The sequence below is a fragment of the Cavia porcellus genome, unplaced genomic scaffold, assembly GCF_034190915.1.
Source record: "Cavia porcellus strain 051 isolate PalLab524CR breed Dunkin Hartley unplaced genomic scaffold, mCavPor4.1 scaffold_22, whole genome shotgun sequence".
NCBI lineage: Eukaryota > Metazoa > Chordata > Mammalia > Rodentia > Caviidae > Cavia > Cavia porcellus.
Window position 1 is genome coordinate 17,377,329 of NW_026947505.1, and position 16,579 is coordinate 17,393,907.

At 43.2% G+C, this 16,579-nt stretch overlaps 1 protein-coding gene across 4 annotated transcripts in view; it reads right to left on the reverse strand.

Annotated features, from left to right (window-relative positions):
• The window catches only part of L3mbtl3 (L3MBTL histone methyl-lysine binding protein 3), a 105,628-nt gene extending 105,112 nt beyond the window's left edge, over positions 1–516 (reverse strand). For 2 of the 4 annotated variants that reach the window (XM_023564536.2, XM_013151039.3), the window contains exon 1: positions 376–516. The gene's annotated coding sequence lies outside the window, so the exon portion shown is untranslated. Of the gene's footprint in view, positions 1–133; positions 207–375 lie in introns of those variants that run through there. The other 2 variants (XM_013151037.3, XM_063232867.1) reach the window with 2 other exon arrangements.
• Between the last annotated feature and the right edge of the window lie 16,063 nt (positions 517–16,579).

Below are 16,579 nucleotides of genomic sequence, written 5' to 3' on the forward strand. Positions count from 1 at the left end.
ATACAAGTCTCTCCTCCCCCCATTTTTTTCCTTTCTCTTTTCTCTCTCTTTTGTTCCTCTTTCGCACTCGCACTCACTACTTCGGAGGGAGATGCCCGGAGACTCCCCCTCAAGCCCTTTCCGAGTCACTTGCCCACTTTTTTCCCGGGGATGAAGTTTTCTGCTGTTTCCCAGAGGCGCGGGGAAGTGGGGGAGAAACCCCTCCGTCCTTCCCCTCCCCTGATCTGTTTCACAAGACCAGGCAGGGTGCGCTTCCTTCCCTCCGGAGGGCTCTTTAACTTTCATCCCCGCCCGGAAAAAACACCCACGCGGGGCTCGGCCACGGACCCGGCTTCGGATTCCGGAGAGGTTAGATCCCGATCGCCCGCTTCTTACCCCCAAATTTTCTCTCGCTCTTTTTTTTTCTCCGTCTCACGAGTAGTCCTGACAAATGGTCCAGGGCTGCGGGTGCAGTGCGCATGTGCGCGTGGAGCCAGGCTGGGGAGAGGGGAAACTGCGCTGGTGCCGGTGCCGCCGCCGCCGCCGCCGCGGCCCGAGGCTCGCGCTCGCTGCGCTGCGGCTGCTGTTGCTGCTGCTGCTGCTGCTGCTGCTGCGCCCTCGCCGCCCGCCCGCCGGGAGCTGCAGGGCCGGCGCTCGAGCCGCGGCCGCCCGAGGGGACCGATTCAGGTGCATCTGGCGCAATCCCTGGCCCCGGCTCGCGCCGACGGTCCGAGCACATGGGAGAGAGGCTGCTCGGCTTCTGGATCTATTTGTCTATTTTGCACTTTACTTTTTTTTTTTTTTAAAGCAATCCTCAAAGCTGCTCAGCCACCATGTGCAGGGAAAACCTATGCGTGCAGCCATTCGGCAGTGGGCCTGGGCCTCTCCCCAAACACTACCCAGAGGCGAAAGCCGTGCCACAGGTCAGGAAAAATGGGATATAAAGTTTTAAGCTTCTGACAGAGTAACAGGCTCCCCCTTTTTTTAGGACTGGAAGATGCATAATAAACTATGTATGCAAACTTGCACCTCCTCTTGCTGCCTGAGTGTGGGTCTGTCTGCGTGGCGTCCAGGGAGGGCTAGGCCTCTCCTGAGACCCACCTGCATCCCTACCCCAACTTATAGATCACACGCAAGTGCCTTGCAGTGCTGGGTCCAGGTTGCCCCCTTAACCTATTCAATCAAGATGGCCGAGCGCTCCTAAATAACAAAACTTGCCTTTGTTAGCCGGTCCAGACTACTGCAGACCAGCACAGTATTGCAGGGTGTGGTGATTCCGGTCACTTAGCAGGCTGAGGCAGGACGACTGTCTCTGAGTTGAAGGCCAGACTGGCCTACATAATAGTTCAAGGTAAGTGTGAACTGGATAGCATAACTCTGTCAAAAAACAAAACAGAGGATGAATTGTACTTTGGAATTGACAACTTACCTTATAGTGACAGCTGTCATCTGAGCAGTTCACCATTCTCCTCTTCTAGATAGGACTATGGGCAGAATAATTCAGGTAAATAAAATTGTGCTAAGCATTTTTATGTCAACACCAGAGTTCACTATGCGAAGAAAAAAAGTAGGGTGTGTGCTCTCAGGAAGAATGCAGCAAATCTTTTATTTTTCAGGGGTGAGGGAGTAAAAAGAGGCCTCCACTCCCAGAGCAGGCTATTTATTTGGGATCTAATAAAGGATAAAAGAAGCCCTTTTCTGAAATCACTGCCTAAGGCCTAGAATTTAAATATATCACAGATGGAAATTCTGTATTAAAAATCTTTCTCTCAAAAGGTAATATTATTCTTGATTGGATTTATTCATTTAAGGAGTGTTCCTTGAACCAGTTTCAGAAAGAAAACTGCTAAATGCTTTGCTAGGATCATGAAATTACCCTAGAGGAGGCCCTCACCTGACTGTTTCTTCATTGGTAGGGCTGACCAAATTCTCCAAACCAGAAATCAAGGTGCATGGCTTTCTTTGAAAGTGAAGTGTGAACCTTATAAAGCCGAAAGGAGCCTGTTAAAATATGCTTCCTGTGTTGGGTGGCCACAGGTCCAGGGTGGGAACTGGGTTAGTGAGAGCCATCAATAGTCCCACTGGCTGGCTCCTGACTTTCCTGGCCACATCTAACCTGTCCCAAAGCTACCCTTGAGCAGCTTCATCCTCGACTGGAATTCCTGCCTCTTACCTTTTCTCTCCAGTCTGGAAAAAAAAAAAGCAGCAAATGGCCAGAGGCCAGCTACAGAAAGAAACAAAGGCCATGAGTTATGTGTCAAGCTAACATCTTGCCCCAAATGAAACTGTATGACTTTTATTTAACAGTAATACAGTGATAGGCCTTGTGATAGGCGTGTTGTAACCTGGTGATAAGCAGATAATCAAAACTAGATAGGTTTGATCTAGTTGGTTTAAGAAATTCTCCCCCAAAAATTGGGTCTTACGTCACAGTATGGTACCTGTGATGGCAGAGGTGGGTAAATAATTGCAACTGGACTTGTACGGTTGGACAACAACAAAAGGGCACTTGTGGCCACAAGGAAGGGCTTTCCAAGAGTCATGGCTAAGCTACTTCTTTTTTTTTACAGTATTAGAGATTGAGCCTAAGGCCTTTACACTGAGCTAAATTCCCAGCCAGCCTTTTATTTTTATTTCTTATTTATTTACTTACTTATTTATTTTTGAAACAGCATGATCATGTTGTGTAGGCTGGTCTCAAACTCACTGTGTAGCCCATATTGAGCGTGAACTTGCAGTGATCCTCCTGCCCCGACCTCTCTGTTGCTGGGATTATAGGCCTGCACCACTGTGCCAAGCTCTATTTTAATTTTTTTTTTTTTTTTTTTTTTTGGATCAGATCTTGCTAAGTTTCTCGGGCTGGGCTCAAATTTGTGATCCTCCTGCATCAGCTTCTCAGAGTACTGGGATAACAGGTATGCTTACCATGAGGAATTCTTAATGTGTGCATGCACCCAGGGTGTAGAATGCCTCTCTTATTCCCAGCAGGCTTCATGGGAAGGTAAGAAAATCCAAAACTGCTTGATAAAGGCCCAAACATTCAAACAGCAGGGTTTGCCTGAAAACTGCACTACTAAGGATCCACTAACAGAAAATAGGACTAACGAGGCATCTCCAGTACATTGTCTTTCTCCTCCTGAGACCATTATGAAAAGCTTCATCTGTTTGGTTGAAGCTCACCTGTAAGAATCATGACTTTGAAGGCTGCAGGTCATTTCTGTTTCTTTTTTTCTTTCTCTTTCTTTTCCTTTTTTAAACAAAGAATCCTTTTTTATCACCACCAGAGACAGAAGCAGGTAGCCTAGACTCTAGGCAACCCTGCCGTATTCTTCATGGCAGGGTGTACATCTTGCCTGCCTCTTGCTACCTGGTCCCTAAGTAGAAATACACTGGTGGATGCCCTCTCGCTGTACTCCAGCCCCTCCCACTCGACCCCTTGTTAATAAATTCATGTGAACGCCTTCTCGCAAGCATTGCTTAATCTCACCATCCTCCTCCTTTCTCCCTTCCTGCCTCCGGGTGCTTGTCCATACCACAAGTACACACCAGATGCACCCACAGACCTAGGGGTCTAACTTCCCTGACACCCCACAGGGAAATATTAGCTCACATCTTTGTTTTTCTTTGGGTGTGTTTATCTACACCCTAACTCCTGCTCACCCCCAAACAATTTCAGGCTACTCAGTTCCTAAATACACTGACACCGAGGTTATTTTACATGGCAGGTGTTTTAAACAGATCCCTGCACTCATTGTTCAAAGATGCTTTGGTTTGGTTTGGGTAGGTGGAGAGTCTTGCTATTATAATTTTAGGCCTTAAATGCTCTCCCTTGTTTGAGCAAGAAAACATAGTAATTGATTTCTGAGGGCTCTTTGAAAAACATGTCCCTTCTCGTCCCTCCCCATATGACATTAGAGTATAAATAACAGAGAGCAGAGAAAGGAATTTAGAGGAAGGGGTGAAGCATTGGAATGCCAGCCAGCCTAGAGTGCTTCCCTGGCGGAAGCCTGTTGCTAATGAGAAGATAGATTCCTTCCCGGTGACCAGTGAGTTTTGATCCACAGACTGCTTTCCTAACCCCACTGCCAGGTAGAAGGATGCTGTCCATCACACATCCTAACACAAAAGTGCATCTTTCTAGGGAAATTTTCTAAATAAATGATCCTTGAAGTCATTCTTTTTAATGTATTATCTTTTAAGGATGAATCGAGATATTGATCCATGTTTTAGCAAGAATAAAAATGATGTTAACATTGATTGGACCAAGATTTTTTTTTATTATTATTGCCACATGTAGACACTGAGTTTGATCTTCTTACTAGGTTCCTTCAGGTACTTTCGTTTGAATGCAGATTCTTTGTCTTGGGACGCACCTGCGTAGTTCTTAGTCCAGAGTTTGCCACAGTGAAATGTAATTGAGAGGAGCTGCTAAATGAAAAGCTATTACTCTCTCACTAAGGAAAGGATTATAAGAGGTCACATATTCTAAAAATCTTGAAGAAATTATGTAAACAGCCGTGGATGGATGTGATCATTCCGATACCAAGAAGGTAGAGATCCAAATGTTACACACATATACAAAAGAATAGAAAATATGGGGGCTGTAAACAGGGGCTTCCTAATTAAAAAGAAAGAATTGTTTTTAATTGTTCACAGAACACTCATTTAAAAACCTTAAATCCAGAAGCCTTGCAAGGAAGCAGTACTGGTGGACACAAGCCTGTGTGGCCATAGCACCCAGAGCTCCCGAGAACCCATCCCACTCGCTCTGGCCTCCTGGCGTCAGCCCATTGGCCTAGGAGTGGACTTTGACTTGGAGGGTTTGCCTGTGGGGAGCGCCGGCCCGTGCACCCTCTCCCACTCAGCCGTGTAAACTGGAGGTACTGAGATAAAGCTAGCGGACAGGCATTGCATGAGCTGAATGATTCCCAGAAGAAAACAGGGCAAAGGCACAGACGTAGAGCCCACAGGGAGGAGCAGCGATGATGAGGTGGTGGAGGTGTCCCGTTCTGTGCGTGACTTCTTATTCCCAAATGGCCCTCTGCTCTCAGAGAACCCTGGCCACTCTGCTCACCATTAGGGACAGCTGCGTGGCGGAATCCTTGTCTGCTCTGCTTCATCCGTAATAAGTCAGCATCACTGGTGGAGAATTGAGGAGGCGGCTGAATCAAAAAGACAGAATACCCCAGGCAGTGTGTATGATTCACACATTTTGGCCCTGCAGAATTATCGAGGACCGGGTTAAGCACTCAGTTTAGTTGATCCAACACCCAGAATGGTTTTTTTTCATTAGTGGAAAATGCAAGCCAGACTTAGATTCAAATCCTGCCTCCACTACTTGCTAATGTGTGGTCTTGGACAAGTCATGAAGCCCATCTTTCCTCTGTTCCTGTGTCTGTAAACACTCCCTGCCTCAGGACGTGCTTATGAGGTTTGAATGAATGAATGCAAGAGTAGTCCTGGGCATTTAGTTAATAATCAGTGAATGTTAACTTCTGCTGGGGTTGGTGGCCCAGTCCTGTGATCCCTAGCACTAGGGAGGCCGAAGCAAGAGGATCGGGATCCATGTGAGTTCAAAGCCAGCCCGGGCTACATAATGAGTTCAAGACCAGGAGATTGTCTTGAAAAAATGTTAGCTTCTGAGTAAACACATTTCTGCCCTTGTTATTTTATTAGATGTTAGCTAATTATAGCTATATATGTTTTTAGTGTACAAAGGAGCACACACACTCACACACACACACATACATGATGGAACCAATCTAGTTAACATATCCACCTCCTCTGACACTTCCCAGGTACAGCACTTCTCTTGTCTGACTCAACCACTGACCCCTTTGGCAAACATCTCCTCGTCCCCTCTGTCCCCAGCCCCAGGTAACGGCCTCTCTTTCCTCTACTTACCCACGTGCCCACCTTTTAGCTTCCACAGATAGACACCCACTTGCTATTTGTTTCTCTGTGCCTGGTTCATTCAGCATGCAGTCTTGTAGTTTGAACCATGTTGTCTCAAATGACCTAATTTCCCTCCTTTTAAAGGCTGAATAGTATTCTATTGTGCATATATGCCATGTTTCTTTTATCCATTCATTGGTAGATAGACATTTAAATAGATTGCATAACTTGGCAAGTGTGAATAGTTCTTCAATAAACGTGAGAGTACAGATGTGTTTTCAATGTACTCATTCCAAATCCTCTGGATATGCACCCAGTGGTGTTACTGGATCATATGGTAGTTCTATTTTCTTTCTTTTATCTTTTTGAGACAGGGTGTGACTATGCAGTTCAGGCTGGCCTTCAACTCTCTTTGTATCTCAGGCTGGCCTCAATCTCACGGTGCTCCCCCTGCCTCAGCCTCCTGAGTGCTGGGATTACAGGCGTGTGCCACCACGCCCAGTTTCTATTTTCTATTCCAGTTTTGTTTTGTTTGTTTTTTATCTGGCTGTGAGGCCAGCTTGCTTTGATCTCTTGTTCTCCTGCTTCAGCCTCCCAAATGCTGTGATTATGGATGTATACCATCACGTCAGGTTTTTGGTGTTGGTAGAAGTGGTTTGTTTGTTTTGAGACAGGATCTCAGGCTGACTTCGAACTCCCAACAATTCTCTCGTCTCAGTCTCCCAAATGCCGGGATTACAGGTATGCACCACCACACCTGGCCTCTCCCTCCGTCTGTTGATCCTCTTTCCCTTTGGGAAAGATCTATCTCCTTATCTCATAATTTTTATTTGGCACTTTATTTATATATTTATATTCACGAAAGAAACTATGCAATATTTACGCCTGTGTGTCTGAATTTTTGCCCTAAACATCCTGGTCTCCAGCTGCATGTTTTCCTGCAATTGACTCAAGATCATCTTTCTTTCCAGCAGGGTAGTGCTCCACTGTGTGTAAATGCCACATCCTCCTTATGCACTCGATGGATGGGCATGATGTCACTGTTATGAATTGTGCCTCTTGGCTTTTGTGTGTGTCTTCTAATGAGTGCTAGCCCACGTCCTTTGCCAGATGCTTACCTCTGCTTTTCCTCGCATCTAGAACTGTACCTACACACAGGAAGTGCGCAGTAGCTATTTATTAAATAACTCGAATATATCATGCTAATTTTACACCGGTGTGTACCTGCCCCTTTCCTCACTGGTCACCAGGCCACACGGGTACCAATCCTGTCCTGGACATGGTTGTGAGCAACAGCCTCCTAAAAGTTCCTAAAACCATGTAAACAGAGAGTGCTAATGGGATTCATAGGCCTGATTTCAAAGGAGCCTGCTGTTCAGAATACATTATCTTTATTTAGCATTTACATTACATTTTACATTTTCAAAGCCCTTTTCAGTTTTGTTTAGCTAAATATTTCTTATACTATCCCTGCATCATCTTTCATAAGGGTGGTCGCAAAGGCACAGTGCCAGTGGCTAATACGTCTGGAGTTGAATTTGCCACAGAAATACAGTAAACATAACTGTATGTAAAATATCTGGGACGTTGCTTTGTCCGGGAAAATGTGGAAACGAGTGTGGATGTAAGAGAAGGGGACAGTCTGTTACTTTAAATTATACCAGCTCTGCCTTACACTTGGTTCTATTTCCGAAACTAGAATCAATAGAAAGGTTTTTAAACGAGGTTTCTCAATGAGCTCCACATCTTTAAAGAGTAACATTTTGAAATGCAACATTACCACATTTCACCGCATCTCAGTAATTTCTCAGTGTTTTGCTATGACGACCTCTTAAGACAATCTCTGTCCTAGTGTCAGCAAGGGGGGATTCCCACACCACACCGATGGTCTTGGAAATTGTTGAAAGTGATTTAAAAAAATCACCAGATAGCTGATTAATTCAGCCAAGATCGATCTCACATAAGAGGCTATGAGTGGATTAAGGAGATTGGGAAATACCCAGCGTCAATCAGGCATTGCTGTGCAGTCTCAGGAGAGTCCAGGAATGTCCGGATCTGCAGGATAAGGAGCGCTGATCTCTGTGGCAGCTGAAGGGCTTCACTGCCGATTAAAGCAGAAGGAACCCAAGGAGCCCACGGTGAGCTGGCAAAGCTGCTCGTCTGACTTTAGGTGACCCTCTCACACCTCCTTTCTTCCTAGTCACTCTTCAGTGCCAGCCATCGTCACATGGTGAGTTGCACAGTGACTTTGTAGCTGGCAAGTCCAGTGGCCGGAGTCTACTGCCTACGTATAATTTTGGATGCGGTTGAATGTGCTAACTGATCCCTAAACTGTCTTCTCGTGCAGCTTCTCCATCTGTTCAACGTTCTAGCTAATCCCCCCACCAATCCATTTTATTTTAAAGAGGAAAAAATAAAAAAGAAAACAAAATTTCAATACATGTCAATTGGGGGCAACAATGGTACACATATTGCGCATCGTCATCCCCAAATCATTCACCCAGAGCTCCAGAGCTCTGAATTCAGTTGTCCAAACAATACCAGTGTAAATCTTTCTCTTCAATGAACTCAGATGTATAACTATCTTAACTATTTTTATGTACATATATATACTATATATGTTGTTTCCTTCAGTTTCTCATACTAGTGAGACAATACAATGTTTACATATGTGTGTGTGATTTATTTGATTTATGAGCATGGTCTCAAGTTACATCCATTTACCTGTAAAAGTCTCCAGTGTGTCCTTCTTTATGACTGAGTAGTACTCCATTGTATAAAATCTTTTTAATCAATTTCATTTAGGTTCTTTCCAAAATCTGGCTATTATAAATTGTGCTGCTATAAACATGGGTGCACATATATCAATGTGGTATGATGCGTTTAATTTTGGGGGGAAGATACCCAGAATGGGAATACCTGGATTGAATGGGATCTTTAGTCCTAGTTTTTTGAGGAATCTGCACACTAATTTCCAGAGTGGTTACACCAGTCTACACTCCCACCAACAGTGGAGAATGATTCCTTTTTCTCCTCAGCCCATCCAGCATTTGTTATTGCTTGATTTCTTGAAACTAGCCATTCTTTGTGGGGTGAGGTAGAATCTCAGTTTTGTTTTAATTTGCATCTCTCAAATGGCCAGTGATGCTGAAGACTTTTTGATATATTTATTTGCTGTTTGTATGTCTTCATCTGAGAAGTGTGTGTTCATCTCAGATGCCCATTTTTGGATTGAGTTTTTAAGTCTGCGAGGAGTAATTTTTTGACTTCTTTATGTGTTCTCAATAGTAATCCTTTGTGTAAGGAACAGCTGGCAAACATTTTCCCCCACTGTGTGGGTTGTCTCTTTACTCTGCTGGTTTCTCTTGCTGTGCAAAAGCTTTTCAATAGCATGAGATCCCAGTTGTTGATTCTTTGTGATACTTCTGTGCAATCTGGGTTTTGTTCATAAAGTCTTTGCCCACACCAGTGTCTTCAAGAGTGTTACCTACTTTCCTTCCAGCACATTTGATGTTTCTGTCTTACTATTAAGATCTCTGATCCATTCTGATTTTAGATTTCTAGCTGACCTTTGTCCCTCCGCCCCGTCCTCCTTTCTGTTGTCACCTTATGAACACATGCTCTGTCAGTAATCTGAAATGTCGACTTGGCTGGCATAAGCATCAGCTAGAGAGCAGGTGAGGAATGAAGTCTCTGAGGGTCTTTGCTAAGGATCCTGGCTTTGTGCGTTAAGAGGCCAGAGTGGGGAAGGCCCAGCCTTTGCAGGGTGAGCACGAACAAGCTGGCCTGGCCTTTGTAGAAAAACAAAGTGACTTCCTTTGTTTCCCTGGAGCTTGGAGAGACGTTTTTCTCTTGATCTTGAACATCAGAACTCTAGGTCTCTGAATCTGCACTTGAGGATTTACACCACCACCCCACCCCACTCCCTGCACACTCATCTCAGGGCTTGGCCCTTAGGCTGAGGGCTACACCGCTGGTTTCTCCAGCCTTGAGGCCTCAGACGTGCACCGAGTCTTACAACAGCTCTGCAGTTTGCAGATGGTGTGTTGTGAGACTTTTCGGCTCTCTTGCTTGCTGTCTGTCTATATATCTGTCTGTCTGTGTATCTTTTCCATCCTATGGGTTTTGTCTCTCTAGAGATCCCTGAACTACTGCTGTGTGTTCCTGGCCTTGTTTTCCTACCTTCTTTTCTGTTATCACTGTCTCTCCTGAGTGGATTCATATCATTCCTCAGTGTCCTGAATTCATCTTTCATGAGAAGAGCTGGACTCTTCTTCTATTGTGAGCATTCTACCAAACTTTACAGCAAGGGTTGCATTTCTGACTTCTTAAGCAGTTTCTTAAGGGATAGCCCATGTGTTTGATGACAGTAGCGTAGCATGGTAGTTAACACAGTGTTTGCACTTTGCAATTAGACTTGCATTGGAGCCTCAGTCCCACCACTTGGTCGGGTATTCGCTAGTAACTGAATCTACATAGACTGAGTTTCCTCTTGTGTGCAATAATCTCTGCTTTACTGGGTCATTATCAAGATTAAATGAGATCATACATGTGAGATAGCAAGCACATTAAGAGCTTAATAAGTGGCAACTTCCTCTGGCCTGCTTCCTCTTCCTTCTTCCTTCTCCACTCCGGTTTATAATGGCAAGGATTTAACTACAGCTTCCCTTGCTCCTGCCCGTGTCTACATAGCCCGCAGACCCCACAGATGTTCCTCTACACTCTTTCTCCTCACTCCTCCTCCTTTTCTATTCCCTCTGCCACTGCTCTGATCTGTCTCCATCCAGGATTGTGATGCTGTATTTATAGCTGTCTCTTTACTACTCCAATTACATTCCTTAAATACAGGGTGGGTAATGTTATTCACCTGCCCCATCCTCCAGGTGGTTCCTCCTTGGTATGGTACGTACTGCCCTTTAATTACTGGTACAAATTGACCCTTCCATCTTCACTCAGGGCATCCCACAAGCCATGAGCAAGCCTTACCTAGTAAGCAAAGTACACTGCTGCCTGTCTGATTATGTTCCTTTCCTAAGCTTGAAAGATCCTCTCTGTCTATCTTGATGCAATCAAAATTTGGAATTCACTCAAACAGATGTTTGTACACCCGTGTTTATGTCTGCAGTATCCACAGTAGCCAAAACATAGGGACACCTAAAAATCCATTGATGGATGAATGGATAAACAAAGTGTGTGTGTGTGTGTGTGTGTGTCCATAAAATAAAATTCAGGGGATTTTGACATAGGTTGCAACTTGGATAAATTTTATGCTCAGTGAATTAAGCCAAACACAAAAGGACAAATACTATACAATTCAATTTAACCATTTAAAAAGTTACCTAGATGAGCAAATTCATACAGGAAGTAGAAGGGTGGGAGGCTGGGAGGAAAGAGGGATGTGAACTCATTCTTTAATAGGTAACACTGTCAATTTTGGGAAATGAAAGTTCTGTAGATAGATGGTACATGAGGATATGAATGTACTTAATGCCACTGAACTTTGCCCTTAAAAATTATGTTACCTGTTTTCCTTCAAGTTAACAACTTTTAAATTCATCTTTCATTGCACAAAGTAAGGACTAGGGGATATACTAAGCACTAAGAGTGTAAAAAGAAAATCCCTCTTCCAGAGAGTCATTGGTTAAGAAAAACTCAAATTCTACCTCTGCCAGGAAAAGTCTAGATAACCACAGTTAAAATGTAAAGCTTTTCTCTGAATTGGTGTCTGTGTTAGCCCTTATCCTGTCCTGCTCTGTATTGTGTCTGGTCTTTGTAACATCTGTGTCTTCTTAGAGATAATAAAGTACCCTAAGGTCAGGAGCTCTGTTTAATCTATTCATTTTTTTAATCTATCAAAGCACTTTATACAGTCCATTGCACATCATGGGAGCTCAATAAATACTTGCAGAGTAGAGCAGAATGGAACAGAAGTTAAGTCCTGTGATATTCTGGCTAGAAATGATGCCACCCTACCGGCAGGCCTTCCTCAGAGTGGTACTGACCAAGGGCCCTCTTCAATGGAAGATCCAAGAAGAGCCTTACTTCAAAAGAACAGCAAGGGGTTAAAGGTATAGCCCAGGGATAGAGAGCTTGGCTAGCATGCATGAGGCCCTGGATTCGATCCCCAGCAACACAAAATGGAACAAGCTGCAGTTTATTAGGCGATACCAGGTACTAACTGATTTTATTATGAGTTTTACGGAAAAGGCCAGATATGTGAAGGTCATGTAGTATGAATTTTTATTTAAATTTCAGCTTCCAAACCACTATTTGAACATGGGGTCAGGCATGCCTAGTGTATTTACAACCAGAACTGTTGGTCAACCATTGAGACAGCTGGGGGAATAGATAGCAAGCTACTATTACTCAGCATGACTCACTGGGATTGGAAGAGCCTGGCTCATAAATGTTGGCTTTGGTTCCTTCGAATTAATCAGCGCGAATAGCATGTGGGGATCTACAGCTTCCTAACCTCTTGATATATATATATTTCTTTTTTTACCAGTACCAGGGATTGAACTCACCACCACACGCTTGCAAGGCAGGCGCTTATGCCGCTGAACTAAATCCCCAGCCTTTCTTAATATGTTTTTAATTCTAAGTTGTCTAGTGCTAACAAGCATTTAAATCTGACTTCTTATGTGTTTGGCAGTTTTTCTTTTTATCAGGATGGGATTTCTCTTTTCATCTTTAGGAAGAGAATTTTTGTTTTCCCATCTAGATGAGGCTTAGGTCTCGAGACCCTTAAAATTATGGTTAAAATCTACTGAATAATTACTCTGTGCTAAGAACTCTGCTAAGATCTTTACATTTGTTCTCTCGAGTGTCTTCTCGGCATCCCTAGGAGACAGCAAGGTAACCTCCTTTTGTGTGGCCCAAATCTCCTTCACCGGAGAAGATTCACACTTCCACTTCAGGAGCTCCTTCTTGGTCCTGCCTGGTCTGGGGGCTGTTGTGCTCACACCTGCAGACAGAGGAAGGGAGCGTGGGGAGAAGGCGGCCTGGGGACTTTGTCAGGAGAATCAGATTCCTAAGACAAGTGATAAGGGCAGGGGGTAGATTATTTCAGAACTTCCTGAATGATACCCTCAAGTCACCCTGGAGCCTGGGATCCCCAAGGGCAGATCGTTTAGCTTTGTCTTCCATTTTGTCCCAAGAGGTCTCCATGGAGAAATGCACCAGGGGAATGGAGAAGGGGTGCGGTGGACTGCAGTGCTGATGACTTATTCCAGTTCAGATGTCGCCCGCCCCCTCTTGCCCCATGATTAGCTGGTGGGCATTTTGGGGAGAGGCCAGCTGAGCTGGGAACTCAGAGCAGCTGCAGGCAGACTCCCATGTAGTGGCTCCCAGTGTCAGGGTGAGGTGGAATAGAGATCCAGTCAGTAGGTCAGGGAGCCGAGCACGCACAGGAGTGCTGCACACTGAACAAATCAAGTTCTGGGTTCACAGTGATGAAGCAGCCCGCCTTGCCTTCAGGGAGCTGAGGGGCAGGTTTTCTGGTATATCCACTACTTCACCATAAATCAATAGGTGGCTCCCTGGGATTAATCAACACAGATTTGGATCTGTCTGCCTACTTTGTCTACTGGCAGAGACACACTTTGAACATTTGTTTTCCTATTTCCTCTTATTTTCTTCCTTTTTTGGTCTTTTTGAGGCAGGGTCTTGCTATGCAGTTCAGGCTGGCCTTGAGCTCACTTTGTAGCCCAGGTTGGTCTCAAATTTGCAACAATCCTCCTGGCTCAGCTTCCTGAGTGCTGGGATTACAGGCGTGCACTCTCAAGACCAGCTATTTTCTTGTCTTTGTTTTCTTTTAATTTGCTTTTCTTTTTTCTTTATGGTTTGTTCTTGTTGTAAGTGTGAACATTGTTTCTAGTCTTTTGCTAGAAACTTTTTTGCTGTTGTTATCCTGTTTGGTTCTTGTTTCTGTTTTTCCCTTCTCTCTTTCCCTCCTGTCTTTTTTATCAACTTCTCAAAGTTTGGATGATCTTCGTTGTCCTCCAGGTTTGCTTCTAAACGCTTTCTTTTCTTTTCTTTCTCTATTTTCTCCTTAATTTCTTTTAAACCTTTTACTCCTCACAGTAAAAATGCTATACTGAGGGCATATTTACCACACAAAATTTTTTGATTTATCTTTGATTTTGTTATATAACCACAAATCTAGTTCATACAGTTAAAGTGGCAGATTAATAGATACCACAGTTTGTCATTTTTTCCAAAGCCATTTTATTTCAAAAGAAAAACAATTCTTCAATATTTCAAAATACATCAAACAGGGGCAACAATGGTACATACACTGTGCATTGCCGTCCCCAAATCATTCACCCAGAGCACAAGACATCTGCATTCCATTGTCCATACAGTACCAGTGTAAACCTTTCTCGTCAGTGAACTCAGAACAGAGTATAACTATCTTAACTATATTTTATATACATATATATACATACACATATATTGTTTCTTTTAGCTTCTCACACTAGTGAAGCAATATGATGCTTACACAAGCATGTCTGATTTATTCCACTTACCAGTATGGACTCAAGTTGCACTCATTTATCTAAAAAGTCTCACGTCTATCCTTTTCTGTGGTGAAGTAGAACTCCATTTTATAAAAGTACCACATCTTTTTTATCCATTCGTCAGTCAATGGACACTTAGGTTGTTTCTAAGATCTAATTATTACAAATTGTGCTGCTATGAACATGGGTGCACATATATCACTGTGGAATGATGTTTTTAATTCTTCTGGGAAGATACCTAGGAGGGGAATAGCTGTGTGGGATGGGACCTCTAGTCCTAGTTTTTTTGAGGAATCTTTGCACTGATTTCTAGAGTGGTTGCACCAGTCTACACTCCCACCAACAATGGAGAAAGTTCCTTTTTCTCCACAGCCCCTTCAGCATTTTTTCAAAACCATTTTATTTCAGAGCCGGGTTGGAGGGAGAGAGAGAGAGCAAAAAAAAAAATATTTCAAAACACGTCAATTAGGGGGCAACAGTGGTACACACATTGCACATTTTCATCCCCAAATCATTCACCCAGAGCACAAGACATCTGCATTCAATTGTCCAAACAACACCAGCACAAATCTTTCTCTTCAATGAACTCAGAGAAATCAGTAATGTGATGTTGGAACTTTTAATGCATGTACACATATATACATACATGTGTTGCTTCTTTCAGCTTCTCACACTAGTGAGACAATACAATGTTTGCACATGTGTGTCTGATTTATTTTGCTTATGAGTATGGTCTCAAGTTGCATCCATTTCCCTATAAAAGCCTTCAATTTATCCTTTATGGCCGAGGAGTACTGTATTGTATAAAAATACCACATCTTGCCTGGAAATATAGCTCAGTGGCACAAGTGCCTGTCTGGCAAGTGCAAGGTCATGAGTTCGATCCCCAGCACACACACACACACACACACACACACACACACACACGCCACATCTTTTTATCCATTCCCTAGTCAATAGGCATTTAGGTTGTTTCCAAGATCTAGTTATTACAAATTGTGCTGCTATAAACATGGGTGCACATATATTACTGTAGTAAGATGTTTTTAATTTTGGGGGGAAGATACCTAGAAGGGGAATAACTGGGTTGAATGGGACCTCTAGTCCTTGTTTTTTGAGGAATCTCCACACTGATTTCCAGAGCGGCTACACCAGTCTACACTCCCACCAACAGAGAAGAATGATTTCTTTTTCCTCTAGGCTCTTCTAGCATTTGTTATTGGTTGATTTCTTAATATTAGCCATTCTTTCCAGGGTGAGGTGAAGTCTCAGTGTTGTTTTAGTTTATATCTCTCAAATGACCAGTGATGCTGAAAATTTTTCATATATTTATTTGTTGTTTGTATTTCTTCATCTGAGAAGTGTGTATTCATCTCAGATGTCCATTTTTGGATTGAGTTTTTAAATCTGGGAGGACTGATTTTTTTAAACTTCTTTATATGTTCTCAATAGTAATCCTTCGTGTGAGGAGCAGCTGGCAAACATTTTCTCCCACTGTGTGTGTTGTCTCTTTATTCTGTTGGTTTCTCTTGCTGCGCAAAAGCTTTTCAGTAGCATGAGATCCCAGTTGATTCTTTGTGAAAATTCCTGTGCAATCTGGGTTTTGTTCATAAAGTCTTTGCCTACACCAATGTCTTCAAGAGTGTTGCCTAGTCTACCTTCCAGCAGATTTAATGTTTCTCTTTTAATATTAAGATCTTTGATTCATTCCAATTTTAGCTTAGTGCATGGTGAAACATATGAGTCAAGTTTTAACCTTTGGCATGAGTAGAGCAAGTTTTTCCAGCACCATTTATTAAAGAGGCTGTCTTTGTTCCAGTGAATGTGTTTGGCACCTTTGTCAAAGGTAAGATGGCTTAGTGTGTCTAGAGTCGTTTCTGCATAGTCTAATCTATTCCATTTGAATCTGTATTTTTACCAGTCCCACACTTTTTTAAAAAAACACAGTAGCTTTATAGTATAATTTCAAATCAGGGATTGTGATGCCCCCTAGCTTGCCTATGCTGCCCAGAATTGCCTTTGCTATTCTAGATCATTCTGGTTCCAGATGAATTTTAGGCTTGCTTTCTCATTCTGTGACATGTGCTATGGGAATTTTGATTGGGATTGCACTGAATCTGTATAACAGTTTTGGAAGTATGGTCATTTTCACTGTATTGCTTCTTCCTATGCAAGGTCAGGAGATA